Below are 19,257 nucleotides of genomic sequence, written 5' to 3'. Positions count from 1 at the left end.
AAGACGTTGAACGTTGGTGGAATCGGGTTTCTGTATGTGGTGTTAGCGACGGATAGAAGCAAGGGAATGAGATGGATGAAGATGAAGGAGAGCTTATTTTGTTATTTGTTTTGCTTGTTTTGATTGTCTCATCCCAGAGCACACTTTATATAGGACTGTAGAGAAAATGTGATTATAAAGTTGACTTATTTAATTGCGCAATTTTAGAATTTATTTGACATCTAACTTGATTTCCTCGATATTACTAAATATGCGTTATTATACATAATAATTATTATTGATTTTAATGTCTACTTCTTTACTTTGTGATAATGCATAATATATTCATACCTTACGTTATATAGCATAATTAGGTATATATTACGTATTCATATTTGAGTATGCAACAAATTATAAACGATTCAAAGTTAGACCACATATGTAAGATTATATATGCATTTTAGAGGGTAGTTTTATATTTATATTATGAATTCGTGTTATCTTGGATTAATTATTGTTTATCATTATATTATTAGCACGATTTTACATTATATGTGTACGTGATGAATATTTATTAATTTATCTTATACATTTTGTATCATTTTGATTAATTTGCATCACACAAAGCATTTAAGTTATTGCAATATTTATTTTTAAATGATAATTAAAATGTTGTATATTTGTTACCAAAAAGTTTTGTTTAATTTCTTAAATAGATTATCTTTGACTAATTCAAATGGAAATAAATCATTTGAGTTACTGCAAATTTTTATTTGTAGAAAATAATAAGATGCTCGAGAGTTTTTCAACTAAAAAGGTAAAAAGTAAAAAGTAAAAAGTAAAAAAGTAAATATGTATTGCATGCTAATTAATGGTGTTGTTTTGTTATCCTTAAGTGAAAAGTAAAAAGTAAATTAGGCTTTTTCAAGAATACCGAAGGACCTTTTTTTAATTGCATATTTAATCTTTCAACACGTCTCTTTTTATTATATTTTTTTCTGTGACAGTTTACTCAAGGATGGTCAAGCCCACGCAATTAATTAAGTAATTAAATTTGTTTTCTTCCGTTCAATAAGTTAATCTCAATTTTTAAAAAAGGTATATTAAACGCACGCTAAAGTAAATATTCTGTTTATATGTGTTACAATTTACAATCTACTTGTTAGACATACTTTAAACATGAATTATTAGATATATGAATCATTTAATAGTTTTGAATGAATGTTTGGTACTTGTTCAATAATAACACGATTGGAGAATTTATTTTGTATATTAATTATATGAAGAATCATATGAAGAATCCCAATTAAATCTTTATATACTCCAAACAGATATAAAATAACATATGTACTCGTACCGTACCTATACCCGATAGTACATATACCAAAATTCAACAAAAATGAGTACCAATACCCGTACCGAATACACTAAATTGGTACGGGTACAGGTATGTGTACGAGTACGTGTACATGTATTCGGGACAAAATACACATCCCTATTATATATTGTGTTTGTTGTGTTTATATTATTTAATAGCTTTTGAACCCATATAGTAAACAAGATTACCCTTATAATGAAATTAAATAAGGTTAGTTATTTCAATTGTAATTCTCAAAATACTTCTTATGACTGAAATTGCGTGAAGCTTAGCATACCATATAATAAATTTAAAATCTTTCTTGACAATGATAAAATCGAGCTACTATAAATGTAAGGTCCTCCATAGGCATTTGAGACAATATTTCATCTCAAGTTGTATTCCGTGTGAATAAACATAAAAAAAAATAATAGTGTTGATATGTAATAAGTACATTCAAATATGTGAATGTGTATATGTTAATACTCATAAAACTTTAAATGTTTCAATTTTAGAAAAGTAAATAAAAATATGCGAAGCTTTTGCCAACCATCAATCCCAATTTTAGGTCTATAGAGTACTTGTTTTTTTGTTGGAATTAAATCTAAAACCATCCTAATGATATCCATTTATAGACATCTATCTACAAGAAGGATGGAGACATTTATCGTATTATTATATAGAAAGAAAACAACAAATGAACACAATTAATAATAAAATATCAATCAAATGGGGTTGACGCACATGTATTTTGAATCACTTATAGTTTTTTCATATGTAGACCTCCAAGCAATAAAATTTTAACTTCATGTGATATTAAAATAATACGTACATATTTTTGAAATGATGAAACGAAAAATTTATCCGTAACATTCCGAATTTTCAAACAATAATATTTTACGTATTATTTCTTATAATGAAAAGTTACTTGAGTAAATAGATAAATAGTAAAAAGGTAAAAAGGGAAAGATAAGGAGGTTAATTAAAGATAATTAATCATGGACTAAAAGGGAAAGATGGGTCTTAGGTTCATGGGCTTAGGGGAGTATAAATACCTCTTAAACCCTAAATCTTTCCATTTCCATCCATCTTATCCATTTTACACCACAAAAACACACACAAACCTTCCCTTTTCGGCCACAACCTAGATCAAGGAACCAAGATCAATACCAAACCTTTTATTAATAGATCTTTGGGATACAAGCAAGATACACGATTCAAGATCATAAACAAGCTAACCTGAAGCCTAAATACGATTAAAGGTATGTGCTTTAACCTTAAACTTTATGCTTTTGTGATAGGTTTGCCATGAAACTTGACCATAAAGAAGATCGGGTCTAGATGTTTCATAAAGTTGCAAACTTGATGACTAAAATGGACCTTTGCAAGCTTAAGGTTATGAACGGTTCATCAAGTGAACCCTAGATCTAGCCTAGAACGTTTTAAACCTATAAAGGTCCAAACTTTATGCCTAAAACGGGATAACTTGAAGCCACAATAGTAATGGGTGTAATCGGGTATGAATGATGATGATAAAGGGTTAAAAGTTCATGATTTGAACCATGAAACAAGTAATCTGGGCAAGGCAGAATCATAAGATAGAAAAATGAGTTGAACTGGGTGTTCTCGGCCACCTTGTGAACTCGGTCAGTAAGTGTTCTTGGTGACCAAGGGTTCTCGGCCATTATGGGAACTCGGTCAACCCACGTTCTCGGCCAAGCATAAGATTTCGGTTAACATGAGATCTCGGTCAAAGCCTGAGTTCTCGGCCAGGATGGATTCTCGGTCATGAGCTGGGTTCTCGGCTGGCCAGTTCTCGGTTGGGTTTTGGGCCTGAATCCAGTTGGGCCCAGATGGACTGTTGGGCCCAGATAGTGAACAGTTGGGCTTGATTTAACTAAATCCATAAGTGTTAAGCCCATTATCTTAGGCTTAGTAAATAAGCCCAACCTAGATGATAATTTAAAATGTTAATGAAAATGCCTTAAGACAGTTAATGAAAATAAAATTTTTCCAACATGACCTGGCAGCTTAACCTCAGCCAGGGGCTCTGCCCCTTGGACCCCGCTTGGGGCTGCCGCCCCTAGAACCCCGCTGCCCCCGGACCCCCGTTTGTCGTGGGTTATATAAAGATAGAAATAAGATATGAGTAGTAATAGTTAATTGATACATGTAAATATTATAAAGTTAGCCGTGCACAGCTCAAGAAAGGGATTACGATTAACGGTGAACGTAACCGCATTCAGGTGACTTTCTAGCCCCATTTCCTTGTTATGTTTTCGGGGCTGTGTGCATACTCTATGTGATAGTTAATACACTTACCTTAAATGGTAGTGTATGCCATGTATGATTTATGTGATAGATATTATGCTATGATTGTGAATGAAAGCTTGTCGGTACGTGAACGATCTTCGGATATTGCACATATTGACAAGGGAGGTATGTGTATGAAAGATGAATGTGTATGATATATATATATACACAACATATGAATATATATGAATGATTAAAGAAAATATATGTATGTTACGGGTATGTAAAGACAGAATGTACGAAGATGAAGAAGTAAGGGATCAGACCCTAATAATATCTGAGATAGAGAAGTAAAAAAGGGACCAGACCCTAATAATATATGAGATAGAAAAGAAAGGGATCAGACCCTAATAATATCTGAGATAGACAAAGGAAAGAGGGATTAGACCCTAATAATATCTGAGATAGAAAATGAAGGGATCAGACCCTAATAATATCAGAGATAGAATGGATAGTAAATATAAAGTATGAAAGTAATAAAATATGTACGTATGTATGGAAGTATGAAATAAAAGTAAAGTAATTATTATGTATCTTCGGATGCATGATTGAAGGTAAGTGAATGTAGTGTATGGTGTATGATTAACTAGAACTCACTCAGCGTAGCTGACTTTTAGTATGCACGCAGGTGAGTAGGATGCGACAGCTGGCGTGAGCGGGACACATGGCAGAAGAATAAAAGCCTGGCATATGAAGATCTGCTATGTTTTATAAGTTATGTTTTGATTTTGAAATACAAGAAGAATGTTTTAAGACATGTTTATGATTTGATACGTAATGTTTTATGAAAGTTTTTGTATTCCGCGAATGTTTTTATTAACTCTGATGACTAGATCTATGTGAATGAGTAAATCCAACGTCCAAATGTGAGGCACCGGTAACGGGGCCTTACATTATCATTAAAAACATTTAAATGATTTACAATGAAGTGACAGGTAAGCGTACAACAAGCTGCGCCATGACCCCCTTTTGAAGAGCAAACACAATCATTCTAAAAACAAAGTTTTGGTTCTTATGGGCCAATAAATTACTATGCATGACTTTCTAAACTCTGTTTAGAAGGTCCACGGCATCCGGAGCTAGAAAACCAAATATGTCAAAGGCAAAAGGGATAAATTAGTGTTGATTCTCCAAACATGTTTTCTCGTGTTTAACAACCTTGCCTGATGGTGCCTTCAATGTTGTCTGACATGCTACAAACTCATTGTCCCTAGCCTAACAAGAGAGAACACTCCTGTGAAGTCCACACAAGTGTGTTTCCCCTACCCACCCAAAAACAAGAATATTGGTCGGTCGTAAAGAATATCTTCCTTTAAGAGGATCCGTAAGAAAGTTTACGGGAGCCTCCTTTTAGCCAAAATTCCGACCCGTTTAATAACATCGCATAGAACATCCCTCACCAAATAATATATGTACTTAAACCTAAGTAACTCTTTGTAATGAATTGCATGCTTGTAACATCCTAAAATATTATAATATTAAATAAAGGAAGATTTCGTCAAGTTGTCGAGCGTTAAATAATATTAGCTAGTGTTTAATAAAGAATCATGGACTTGGATTAATTATGGTGGATTGAAGGGTAATGGGCCTTAGGTCCATGGGCTTTAAGGGATATAAATACCCCTTAAACCATCCCTAAAACCCTAATCCTCATTCTTACCTTCCATATTTGCCTACCACACTCAAAAACACACACCTACACACATATATACACGGCCGTGAGGGTTGGGGCGAAGTTAGGGATCGAGTAGACGATAGTTCATGTAGATCTTTATTACCCGAGCTATATACAAGATCTAGGATTCTTAACCAAGTTAAACGAGATCCAAACGAACATTTAAGGTATGTCTTTTACCTTAAAGTTTACGTTTTTAGTAACGTTTAACCTTGAAACTTAGAACGAGATTAGATCGGGTGTAAATAGAACATAAAGCTGTAAACTTGATACCAAAACGAAACTAATGAACCCATAATCATGTGCGGCTCGATTAAAAGAGAACTTTAAACTAGTATTGAACGTTTTAACTTAAAGGTCCAACCTTTACGCATTTTCGGGCCGAGAATTGATACGTGTAACCTATATACAGTTAGTAGAGCACAGTTAAAGAGAGGAATCACGATAAACGGAGAAAGGAACCGAATTCAGGTGAGTTTCTAGCCCCATTTCTGTGTTATGTTTTCGGGGCTGTGTGCATACTCGATGTGATTGTTAATACATTTATCCTAAGTGATAAGTGTATGTCTTATGTGATTATGTGAAAGGTAAGAATGATTGCTTGCCGGTACGTGAACGATCATCGGATATTGCACGTACTGCCAAGTTATAATGTTATGTACGAAATATGAATGATATGTATGTACATTATGAAAGGTAAGAATGATTGCTTGTTGGTACGTGAACGATCTTCGGATATTGCACGCACTGTCAAGTTATAATGTTATGTATGGACTATGAACAATATGTATGTATGTTATGAACAAATGTAAGAAATAGAAAGGTAGAAAAGGGACTGGACCCTAATAATATCCAAGGTAGAAAAGGGACTGGACCCTAATAATATCCAAGGCAGAAAAGGTACCGAGCCCTTTAATAACCTCGAGGCAGAAAAGGGACTGGACCCTAATAATATCCAAGGCAGAAAAGGGACCGGACCTTAACAATATCTGAGGCAGAATAGAATAGAGTAAAGTAGAATTTGAGTTATGAAAGTATGAATGAAAGGATGTATGTATGTAAAGTATGTGATGTTATTAACTAGAAATCACTCAGCGTAGCTGACTTTTAGTATGCACGCAGGTGAGTAGGATGAGGCAGCTGGCTTGAAGGGAGACACATGGCGGATGAATAAAGAAGCTGGCATCTAAAGTTTTATTTGTTAATGTTGAACTAAAAGATATGTTTTAAAGACAAATTATGACTATTTGTAACGGCTGTTGATGTTTTATGTTATTCCGCGAAAGTTTTAATTAACTTTGATATTTAGAACTACGTTTATGAGTAAATCCAACACCAAAGTTGGGCTACCGGTAACGGGGCCTTACAATGCTCGCCAAAAGAATCCAAATAAACCTTGCAGCATGGCTCATCTACCGGAAACAAAGGGATCATTAGCCAATACATAACGACGGTCAGGTACTCCAAAGCTGACATATGTTGGCCCAATCCTTCAATAGGGATAATACTTAAGAAATACTGAGCCCGAGGAGACCAAAGGCACTCAAACATCGCTATCTGACGAGTGGATAAATTAAACTTCACTTCCAAACTCTAGATGATTCCACTATAAAGAGCACTCGATGTTGGGCTTTAGGCAGGACAGTGTCTTTATTAGAGAAACCGCTGATATCAAAATTGGGAAGTGAAATGTACAACCGATCTATTGCCTCCCATAATCGGAGTCAAACTCATCAATACCACAACCTTGAAGAATGTGGTCTAACAATTTTCAAGATTGTGCTCTCGAGACCACAAACGCATATGTAGATATGTCTGAAGCTGAACATATACCCAAACCTCCAAAATGAGTCGAAAGTGATGCCAACCTCCATTGAAAATCTCCAAATAAGACACCACCACAAACCATGATATTATATATCGCCCTCGAAGGCCATATGACAAGCACTATTATTACAACGCTGTATCATATATTATGAGCAAATGAAAAGAATGTTGTAGCAGTCAACTTCATTTCTATTAGGATAAAGCTTATATCTCAATCTACATGTTCTCATTCGTGTAAAGTGTTTAAAGCATCAGAAACATTAAATGTATTTAAAGCTCCTTTTATTCAAATGTTTTATTTTGCTGATTTTCCCCAAATTCTAAATGGCTAGTCATTTACATCACAAGCATCAAGCGTGTTAAACGGGTCAGGCCATTTTTAAAATTTATCATATTTGACTCAAACAATTTTGACCCTAGCTTTACCAATTTCGATAACATGTTATGACCCGTATAAATTTTTATTAGTGTCATTTTGACCCGAACCAAAATTATAGTTTTTAAAATTATACAATCAGATCCGATAATTGTGTTAGATTAAAATCCGAACTAACATGTTAAATAGTTTGGACGATTTTTTTAAAATTTGTCTTTCTGACTCGAACCATTTGACCCGTTACAAAAAAATTAAGATTAACCAGTTGTGAGCTATATCAGTTTCTATTAAAGTAGTTTTGACGTGTACCAAAGTCATCATTTTTTTAAATGACTTGTACCTATTCGATGATTGTCTCGGGTCAAATCAGAACGAAACATGTGATGAAATTGTAATCCGAAATATGACAGACTGGTTATGAAAAAATTATGTGCTGACGCCGAGGTTGAGAGGGCGGAGATGAAATTCCTGAACTTGAAAGCTGGGAGGATGAAACATCGTGTGTATATCATCGAGTTCAACCGAATGTCTAGGTTGGTACCCGATATGGTCAACACTGAGGCAAAAAGGATCAAGTGTTATGTGAGAGGATTGCCACAAAAATTCTGCATGTTAGTCGGGAAAAGTAAACCTGCTACCTTTGACTCTGTCGTCGAACTTGCAGAGATGGTTTATGCAGACCTAACAGCAGATGATATTGTGGTGGAAGACGAGAAGAAAGAGAAGAAATGGGTCGCTCCTGTTAAACGGCCCGGTACTCAGTTATGGAACCCTAAAAAAAAGAAGAAGAAAGTATGGGAGAAAAGGTCGTGCAAAACTTGTGGTAAGGCACATGTTGGTGGGTGTAGATGGAGTAAGGGTTCAGATGTTTGTTATACGTGTGGGAAGAGTCATGCTGGTGAGTGCAAGTTCGGTACGAATGCTTGCTACAAGTGCGGAAAGGTGGGGCATTACGCTCCTGATTGTACTGCAAGGTCCGCATGTTACAAGTGCGGTAAGCCGGGTCACTTTGCAAGGGAATGTACTGAGAATGAAGTGGGAGGAAGTGGGAAGAAGGATGCTGAACCAACAAGACCAAGGACCAGAGCTTACATGTTGACCCAAGAGCAAGCCAAGCAGATTCCTGATGTTGTGACTGGTACGTTCTTAGTAGATGGTATTTCCGCTTCAGTATTATTTGATTCGGGTGCGAATAGATGTTTTGTAGCTACGCCATTTAGTAAACTAGCTAAAATGAAATGTTGCCGAGTGTCTGAAACCTTGATAGTAGAAACCGCTAGCGTCACTTCGGTGAAAATAATGAGAACGGTTAAGGACTGTAAGATAGAGTTAGAGAGACATGAGTTCCCTGTTACCTTGTATGTTATGACCTTAGGAGGGTTCGATGTGGTTTTGGGAATGGATTGGCTGTCTGAGTATGAAGCTCAGATAGTGTGTAAGAGTAGGATAATAAGGTTAAAGTCCTTATATGGTAGTGCGGTGACGATTTATGGTGATAAGGAAGTTCTGGGCTTAACGTCATTTCGATGATAAAAGCCGAGAGATTGTTAAGGCGAGGGTGCGGTGCTTACCTGGCGTATGTTGTTAACGCTACGGCCGAGATGAAGGAAATGAAAGATGTTCCTATAGTGCGCGATTACCCAGAAGTATTCCCTGAGGATCTTCCGGGGTTGCCACCGGAGCGAGAGATAGAATTCCAGATAGATTTAGTGCCAGGAGCCCAGCCCGTCGCGAAAGCGCCTTATCGTCTAGCGCCGTTCGAGATGAAAGAATTGATGTCCCAACTGCAGGAACTCCTCGATAAAGGTTTCATAAGGCCAAGCGTTTCCCTGTGGGGCGCGCCAGTGTTGTTCGTGAAGAAGAAGGATGGAAGTATGAGAATGTGCATAGACTATCGCGAGTTGAACAAGCTTACGGTAAAGAATAGATATCCCTTGCCAAGGATCGATGATCTGTTTGACCAACTGCAAGGTTCAAGTTGGTTCTCACGGATAGATCTCAGATCAGGCTATCATCAGCTCAAGGTGAAAGAGGCAGACATCCCTAAGACAGCGTTTCGGACGCGGTATGGACACTACAAGTTCCTCATGATGTCATTCGGTCTAACAAATGCTCCTGCAGCATTTATGGACATGATGAATAGGGTGTGTCGGCCGATGTTGGATAAGTCGGTTATCGTCTTCATTGATGATATATTGATTTATTCAAAGAGCGAGTCTGACCATGCTGATCATCTGAGGGAGGTATTGGAGACTCTGAAGAAGGAGAAGTTATATGCTAAATTTTCGAAGTGCGCGTTCTGGTTGCGAGAAGTGCAATTCCTAGGACACGTGATTAATCCGGAAGGGATTATGGTAGACCCCGCAAAGATTGAAGCGATAACAAATTGGAAGACTCCACAGAATCATACTGAAATACGAAGCTTCTTAGGGTTAGCTGGCTACTATAGGAGATTCATCGAAGGTTTCTCCAAGATAGCCGCACTGTTGACCGGTATGACCCGAAAGTCGGTAGTATTCAGTTGGGGAAAGTTCCAAGAAGAAGCATTTGAAGAGTTATAAGAAAAGGCTCACACAAGCACCAATCCTTGCTCTGCCCGATGGTGACGAGGATTTAGTTGTTTGTGCTGATGCCTCGTATCAAGGATTAGGTTGCGTGTTGATGCAACGAGGAAAGGTGATAGCTTACGCGTCTAGACAGTTGAAAGTCCATGAGAGTACTTATCCGACGCATGATTTAGAGCTAGCAGCAGTTGTACATTCTCTCAAGATTTGGAGACACTACTTATATAGTACTAAGTGTACTATCTACACCGACCATAAGAGCTTGAAGTACTTCTTTGAGCAGAAAGAACTGAATATGAGGCAGAGAAGGTGGTTAGAGCTGATAAAAGATTACAATTGTGACATTAAGTATTACCCCAGTAAAGCTAATGTAGTCGCCGACACGCTAAGTCGTAAGAATGAGGAAGTCCTTGCGACAGTGAAGTCATACCAGCTGATTATGAACTCAAGTCTCTTCGAAGAAATTGTGAAGGTACAGTCAGAGGTGCTGGTAGATGAAGGGTTAGTTAAGAAAGAAAGGATTTATGGCCAGCAAGATGAGTTGATGGAAAACACTCATGGTGTTAAGACTAGATTTGACCGTATGTGGATTCCACGTCATGGAGATCTCAGAGGTCGAATCTTAGATGAAGCTCATAAATCAAGGTACTCGATTCATCCTGGAGCTACAAAGATGTATCAAGATTTGAAAAGAGATTACTGGTGGCCTGGAATGAAGATTGATGTAGTAGATTATGTCAGTAAGTGCTTAACTTGTTTACAAGTCAAGGCCGAGCACCAGAAGCCTTATGGGAAGATGCAACCTTTGGAGATACCAGAATGGAAATGGGAACACATCACCATGGATTTCATAACTAAGCTACCCCGTACAGCTAAGCATCGTGATACCATCTGGGTGATTGTGGACCGTTTGACCAAAAGTGCTCACTTTCTGCCTATACGGGAGGCTATCTCGTCAGAAACGTTAGCAAGTGTGTTCATCAAAGAGGTTGTGTCCAAGCATGGAGTACAGTTATCGATTGTTTCTGATAGAGATACTCGATTTACTTCGAGGTTTTGGAAGAAGTTCCATGAAGCTATGGGAACGAGATTAAATATCAGTACGACGTATCATCCTCAAACAGATTGGCAATCGGAAAGGCGATCCAAACCCTTGAGGATATGCTACGTGCTTGCGTTCTAGATTTTGGTGGAAGTTGGGACGATCACCTGCATCTAGCAGAGTTCTCCTATAACAACAGTTACCATTCAAGTATTGGTATGCCACCATTTGAAATGCTTTATGGTAGACGATGTAGAACCCCGGTGTGTCGGGGGGAGATTGGTCAGAAGGAAATAGGGAGCCTAGAAGTGGTTCAAGAAACATCTTCAAAGTTCGATCAGATTAAAGCAAGAATGAAAGCTGCTCAAGACAGACAGAAGGCGTATGCTGACAAGCGACGACGACCGATTGAGTTTAACGTTGGTGACAATGTGATGATCAAGGTCTCGCCTTGGAAGGGAATTATTCGTTTTAGAAAGAGAGGGAAGTTGAGTCCGAGGTACATTAGACCGTTTAAAATCTTAGATCGTGTGGGTGAAGTAGCTTATAAGCTGAATTTACCCGATGAGTTAGAAGGAATTCATTCAACCTTTCATGTTTCTCATCTGAGGAAGTGTCTAGCCGATGACACGTCTCACGTGCCATTGATGGACATCGAAGTTGATGAACAACTGAACTATATTGAGCAACCGGTAGAGATTGTTGATCGCAAGGAGAAGCAGCTTCGTCACAAGGTTATACCCTTGGTAAAAGTAATATGGAAACATCGCAAGGGATCGGATGCTACTTGGGAAGCTGAGGATGAGATACGCAAGTTCTACCCTAGTTTGTTTAAGTAATAGTTAGGTTTCGGGGACGAAACCTCTTTAAGGGGGAAAGAATTGTAACATCCTAAAATATTATAATATTAAATAAAGGAAGATTTCGTTAAGTTGTCGAGCGTTAAATAATATTGGCTAGTGTTTAATAAAGAATCATGGACTTGGATTAATTATGGTGGATTGAAGGGTAATGGGCCTTAGGTCTATGGGCTTTAAGGGATATAAATACCCCTTAAATCATCCCTAAAACCCTAATCCTCATTCTTACCTTCCATATTTGCCTACCACACTCAAAAACACACACCTACACACATATATACACGGCCGTGAGGGTTGGGGCGAAGTTAGGGATCGAGTAGACGATAGTTCATGTAGATCTTTATTACGCGAGCTATATACAAGATCTAGGATTCTTAACCAAGTTAAACGAGATCCAAACGTGCATTTAAGGTATGTCTTTTACCTTAAAGTTTACGTTTTTGGTAACGTTTAACCTTGAAACTTAGAACGAGATTAGATCGGGTGTAAATAGAACGTGAAGCTATAAACTTGATACCAAAACGAAACTAATGAACCCATAATCATGTGCGGCTCGATTAAAAGAGAACTTTAAACTAGTATTGAACGTTTTAACTTAAAGGTCCAACCTTTACGCATTTTCGGGCCGAATCTTGTTCAATAACGGCCATGGGGATGTTCGCGAGACCAATTAACATCATCATTAAGGGTTACGGGTTGAACATGGGTGTTAATGAAGTTAAAATCAAAACCCGCCGCTACTATTGATAACTTCGCCTATCTATATGTTCGCCCGAGGATAAGTTCGCACGCATGTAAGTTTGCCAAGCTATGAACTTCGCTAGTATAAGTTCGCCCCGTTGTGAACTTCGCTAGTTATAAGTTCGCCAAGCTGTGAACTTCGCCTAATATGTTCGCTTAAGTTAAGTTCGCTTAAATGCTTAAGTTCGCTTAACTGTTTAAGTTCGCATAAATGTATAAGTTCGCTTAACTGTTTAAGTTCGCTTAACGACCAAGTAAAAGGAAACTAATACTAGACCGTTAGATTAGATTAGACTAGTATTGATACGTGTAACCTATATACAGTTAGCAGAGCACAGTTAAAGAGAGGAATCACGATAAACGGAGAAAGGAACCGAATTCAGGTGAGTTTCTAGCCCCATTTCTGTGTTATGTTTTCGGGGCTGTGTGCATACTCGATGTGATTGTTAATACATTTATCCTAAGTGATAAGTGTATGTCTTATGTGATTATGTGAAAGGTAAGAATGATTGCTTGCCGGTACGTGAACGATCATCGGATATTGCACGTACTGCCAAGTTATAATGTTATGTACGAAATATGAATGATATGTATGTACATTATGAAAGGTAAGAATGATTGCTTGTTGGTACGTGAACGATCTTCGGATATTGCACGCACTGTCAAGTTATAATGTTATGTATGGACTATGAACAATATGTATGTATGTTATGAACAAATGTAAGAAATAGAAAGGTAGAAAAGGGACTGGACCCTAATAATATCCAAGGTAGAAAAGGGACTGGACCCTAATAATATCCAAGGCAGAAAAGGTACCGAGCCCTTTAATAACCTCGAGGCAGAAAAGGGACTGGACCCTAATAATATCCAAGGCAGAAAAGGGACCGGACCTTAACAATATCTGAGGCAGAATAGAATAGAGTAAAGTAGAATTTGAGTTATGAAAGTATGAATGAAAGGATGTATGTATGTAAAGTATGTGATGTTATTAACTAGAAATCACTCAGCGTAGCTGACTTTTAGTATGCACGCAGGTGAGTAGGATGAGGCAGCTGGCTTGAAGGGAGACACATGGCGGATGAATAAAGAAGCTGGTATCTGAAGTTTTACTGGTTAATGTTGAACTAAAAGATATGTTTTAAGTTATGTTTTAAAGACAAATTATGAATGTTTGTAACGACTGTTGATGTTTTATGTTATTCCGCGAAAGTTTTAATTAACTCTGATATTTAGAAATACGTTTATGAGTAAATCCAACACCAAAGTAGGGCTACCGGTAACGGGGCCTTACAATGCTCGCCAAAAGAATCCAAATAAACCTTGCAGCATGGCTCATCTACCGGAAACAAATGGATCATTAGCCAATACATAATGATGGTCAGGTACTCCAAAGCTGACATATGTTGGCCCAATCCTTCAATAGGGATAATACTTAAGAAATACTGAGCCCGAGGAGACCAAAGGCACTCAAACATCGCTATCTGACGAGTGGATAAATTAAACTTCACTTCCAAACTCTAGATGATTCCACTATAAAGAGCACTCGATGTTGGGCTTTAGGCAGGACAGTGTCTTTATTAGAGAAACCGCTGATATCAAAATCGGGAAGTGAAATGTACAACCGATCTATTGCCTCCCATAATCGGAGTCAAACTCATCAATACCACAACCTTGAAGAATGTGGTCTAACAATTTTCAAGATTGTGCTCTCGAGACCACAAACGCATATGTAGATATGTCTGAAGCTGAACATATACCCAAACCTCCAAAATGAGTCGAAAGTGATGCCAACCTCCATTGAAAATCTCCAAATAAGACACCACCACAAACCATGATATTATATATCGCCCTCGAAGGCCATATGACAAGCACTATTATTACAACGCTCTCATATTTTATGAGCAAATGAAAAGAATGTTGTAGCAGTCAACTTTATTTCTATTAGGATAAAGCTTATATCTCAATCTACATGTTCTCATTTGTGTAAAGTGTTTAAAGCATCATAAACATTAAATGTATTTAAAGCTCCTTTTATTCAAATGTTTTATTTTGCTAATTTCCCCCAAATTCTAAATGACCAGTCATTTACATCACAAGCATCAAGCGTGTTAAACGGGTCAGGCCATTTTTAAAATTTATCATATCTGACTCAAACAATTTTGACCCTAGCTTTACCAATTTCGATAACTTGTTATGACCCGTATAAATTTTTATTAGTGTCATTTTGACCCGAACCAAAATTATAGTTTTTAAAATTATACAATCAAATCCGATAATTGTGTTAGGTTAAAATCCGAACTAACATGTTAAATAGTTTGGACGATTTTTTTAAAATTTGTCTTTCTGACTCGAACCATTTGACCCGTTACAAAAAAATTAAGATTAACCAGTTGTGAGCTATATCAGTTTCTATTAAAGTAGTTTTGACGTGTACCAAAGTCATCATTTTTTTAAATGACTCGTACATATTCGATGATTGTCTCGGATCAAATCAGAACAAAACATGTGATGAAATTGTAATCCGAAATATGACAGACACGATTTGGCAATAGGATTACGGTCTAAAAGGTGTCTTCACATTAAACGCAACATGTGATACAAATATACAAAGAAGTATTTTCAAATTTATACATCATCATTTTAAGGTTTCATTTAACACGTAAATTAATGTATTGTACAAAGTAAGCGAGTTATGAATTATATTTTTTTTCATGTTTCATGACTTATGAAATGTATCATTTTCATATTTCACCTCGTGTACTACACATAATAGAAAATATGAATTTAATGTAATTACTCGTGTATCCATATTTATTAGACGATGATCAATGTGCATGCAGACAAAAATCTATGGCAATATGTCATATTGTCATCAGGCAACATAAATGCAAGCCTAAGTAATGTTGAAAACCTACCAACAACTCAATAATTGATCCTATTTAGCATAAACTTTTTTTGAAGGATGGTTATAATTGTGATATTTACACATTTGAATAATGAATAAAATCCATGCAACTATGTTATAATACAATTGACAAAATGGTTTTCACTCATAACTCATAGATAACTATTAACTAGGATTAACAAAATAAGAGATTAAAAATTATGAGGAAAAATTAGGCTAAGAGTGAATGTATGCTTGACATCTAAGTCTCAACATTTTCTTTTATTAGTAGCGTAAGATTTTAAAGCTTTTCAGTTCTATCCAAACGAAAATTACTTTAGCATAAAAATTAATTTCTTGGTTATGCGTATTCAAAAATTTAATAATGATGTATTATTTAATTATTTTTTTTTGAACGACAAAATTTTACACAATTAAGGGTTATTTTTAAATAATAAAACTAAACAAAGCATTGCACAATAAAAGGTTTAAATTTTTGACATACTATTTCACACATTAATCATCTTACCATCAATTTAAAGTAGGAATGACGTGATGTATTACATACCTTTACAGATAATAATATGTATATGGATAATGACATGTATGTAAGATGCCACTCAAGTATTTAGCGTTTTGGTATAATATCTATTTTGTTGATGTATTGATGTGTCTAGCATCTTGCTAATTTTAATTAAATTATTATATTGATCGTTCAAAGAAAAAAATTAATGTTTTCATTCATATTCAATCAATAATTAAAAGGTACTGTATTTTTTAAGTCATCATTATACATACATGATACACTTTCTTTGATACTAAATTTAATAAAAATAAATTGAGTAACAAAGAGTTAAAAAGATGTTACTAACTTTATCATGAACGAGACTTCCCACAAATAATTAACCTTTGGTAGCAAAGATGATAGTCTCATCCTATTAAAAGGTTGAATATTTATCAAGATGAACCAATTTTGAGAAATAGATTTTTCTAACGGATTTTGTTTTTTTACTGTCACCAATGGAATTTGGTTTTTTGTTACCTGGAAAGCCAAAGTCTTATTCAAGCCTAATACCATTAGACCTAAAGACTAAGGTGTTTAGGTGTTTATCTTAACTAAAGTTATGTAGGTTCAAGTCCTATAAAGTAAGCAATAAATGAATTTTAGAAACTAAATGGTTTGTAGCATGATATCAAATTATTTGTTAAGATGTAGTCTTTCTAAACAAAAGGGATTGAAAATAAATTACTTTAATGAAAAGCAAAATAATGAATAGCTTCAAACATTATTCCTTGTATATATCAGGGTCGGCTCGTATGCTTTATGGCCAGGTATAAAGTTTGTATTTTATTGTGTTAATTGTATAGTTTTTATTCAGTGTATTTTATGAACTATGGTACTTTATTCGTGTTTAGTATGTACAGGTCACGAGACGTTAACGATGCTTATTTTGGACTTGTACGAGCACTAGATGAAGTCCCCGGATGATTGGCACGCAAACAGAGCAAAATGGATTAGTCAAACAAAACTTCCTGATGTGGAAGCCCATCACGCTACACGACAGGAGTGAAGAAGGTATCGTGAATGATTTATCGGCTACCTCTTAATCAATCCATGAAGCATTTTAATGGTTAAGGTTCATAGACATTCTAAATGATTCATAGACTACCTCTTAATCAGTCAGACACCTTAATGATTTAGCACAAGATTTACAAACAACCCCTTAATGAAATTTCATTCATGACGGTGGAATGTACATGATCGGGTGAGTCAGCAGCGATCCGTTAGTGATTCAAATATCTATTAAAAAATTATATATAAACTTGCTAATAATGATATTTCCTTGTTGTAATATGTGTAAATGTTATTGAGCCACATCAACCAATACAAGTCACGATCAATATCTTAATTTTCATGAAAAATACACTTACATAGTTACATATCTCCATCCAAACTTGTTCACAACATATACAATGTCTTTTTTTTTTTTGAAAGATGAACTTCATAAAACACACGCGAAACCAACCAATCTCCAAGAAGGAGAAAGGGGCCGCCAAACTACATCAAATCAAATACATATTACACCAAGACTTCCAATCTCTATATTTGCTTTTGTGCTTATTACTAAACCATAAAAAACTAATCGCCTTCACATCCGCTACAATCTCTACCACCTTGCATTGTTTATCGTCAAAAATCCTCTCGTTTCTCGCTCTCCAAATCCGCCAACAACAAGTTATAACCACTCCTTTAATAATTTCCTTTCGCAAAGTAGATAATCCTTCCATTCTATGCATCTCCACCACATCTTTTAGGCTAAAAGCAAGAAAAATTGGTAAACCCCACCACCTTAAAATGCCTTCCCAAACTCCCATAGAAAAACCACAGCCGCTGAACACATGATCCACCGTTTCCTCGCTCTCGTCACAAAATATATACATAGTATTACTAATGTCAATATTCCTTCTACTTAACGCTATCCTTGTAGGCAAGCGATCCAACAAAGCTCTCCACATGAATATGTTACATTTATCCGGTAACCACTTGCACCAATCAAGAACATAATCACCACTTCCCACATTAATTCCGGACAACCACCCTCTCATCGTAGCCACGGAGAAACACCCATCAGCGTCCCCTTCCCATCTCCAATCATCCACACACATGTTAAGCGAAACTTGACGCATGAGTTCCGATAACTCCTCAAACTCTTCTAATTCAGTCTCCAATGCTGGTTCTGTCTTCCACGACCAGTTTATCGAAGAACCAAACTCCGATCGTATTAATTTATCGGACACCATACACATCTTCCTAGTTTCTAATTGAAAGAGTCTCGGAAACCTATCCATCAACCTCCCATCCGAAATCCATGTATCAACCCACAACCTCACTGACCTCCCATTCTTCACTTTGCATGAGATTAACTGGTTAAAAAAGGAGCCATGCATATTTAATTTGTTAATTTCCTTTACAATATTAGACCATACACTAGTCAAACTAGACTTCACAGGATAAGCATCCCATTTCCTATTAGATCCGTGAATAGCTTCAATAACCTTCTTCCATAAGGAGTCCGTCTCTGTTCTAAAACGCCACACCCACTTGGAAATTAAGGCCCGGTTACAGTCAAACATGCGCGACAAACCCAAACCACCTTTATTCTTTGGCCGTGTAACCGTACTCCATGCGACCCAATGGAGTTTCCTGACATCTTCCATACCTCCCCACAGGAATTTTTTTAGTAATATTTCTATATTATGCAAAACCTTCATCGGAGCCTTATACAAAGAAAAATAATAATTAGGCAAAGCTTCAAGAACCGACTTAATTAAAACCACCCTCCCCCCTATAGACAAAGAACTCGTCTTCCACCTACTTAACCGAGACCTTATCACCTCCATAACCGGCTCCCAATTTGCAACTATATTCATATTAGCACCCACCTTAATACCCAAGTAAGTAAATGGAATTAAACTCGCTTGAAACCCCATCACATCTGCCACTCGTTTTACCTCTTGCCATTCCACACCAACGCCCATCATGGTCGACTTATTTATATTTATCTTTAACCCCGAACAAAGATAAAACACCCTCAAAATTCGCTTCAAATTAAGGAAGTTAAATCTTGACCACTCCCC

The sequence above is a fragment of the Bidens hawaiensis genome, unplaced genomic scaffold, assembly GCF_021521415.1.
Source record: "Bidens hawaiensis isolate Kalapana, Puna unplaced genomic scaffold, B.hawaiensis_p1.1 tig00054607_1, whole genome shotgun sequence".
Taxonomy (NCBI): domain Eukaryota; kingdom Viridiplantae; phylum Streptophyta; class Magnoliopsida; order Asterales; family Asteraceae; genus Bidens; species Bidens hawaiensis.
This window is presented reverse-complemented; position numbering follows the sequence as displayed.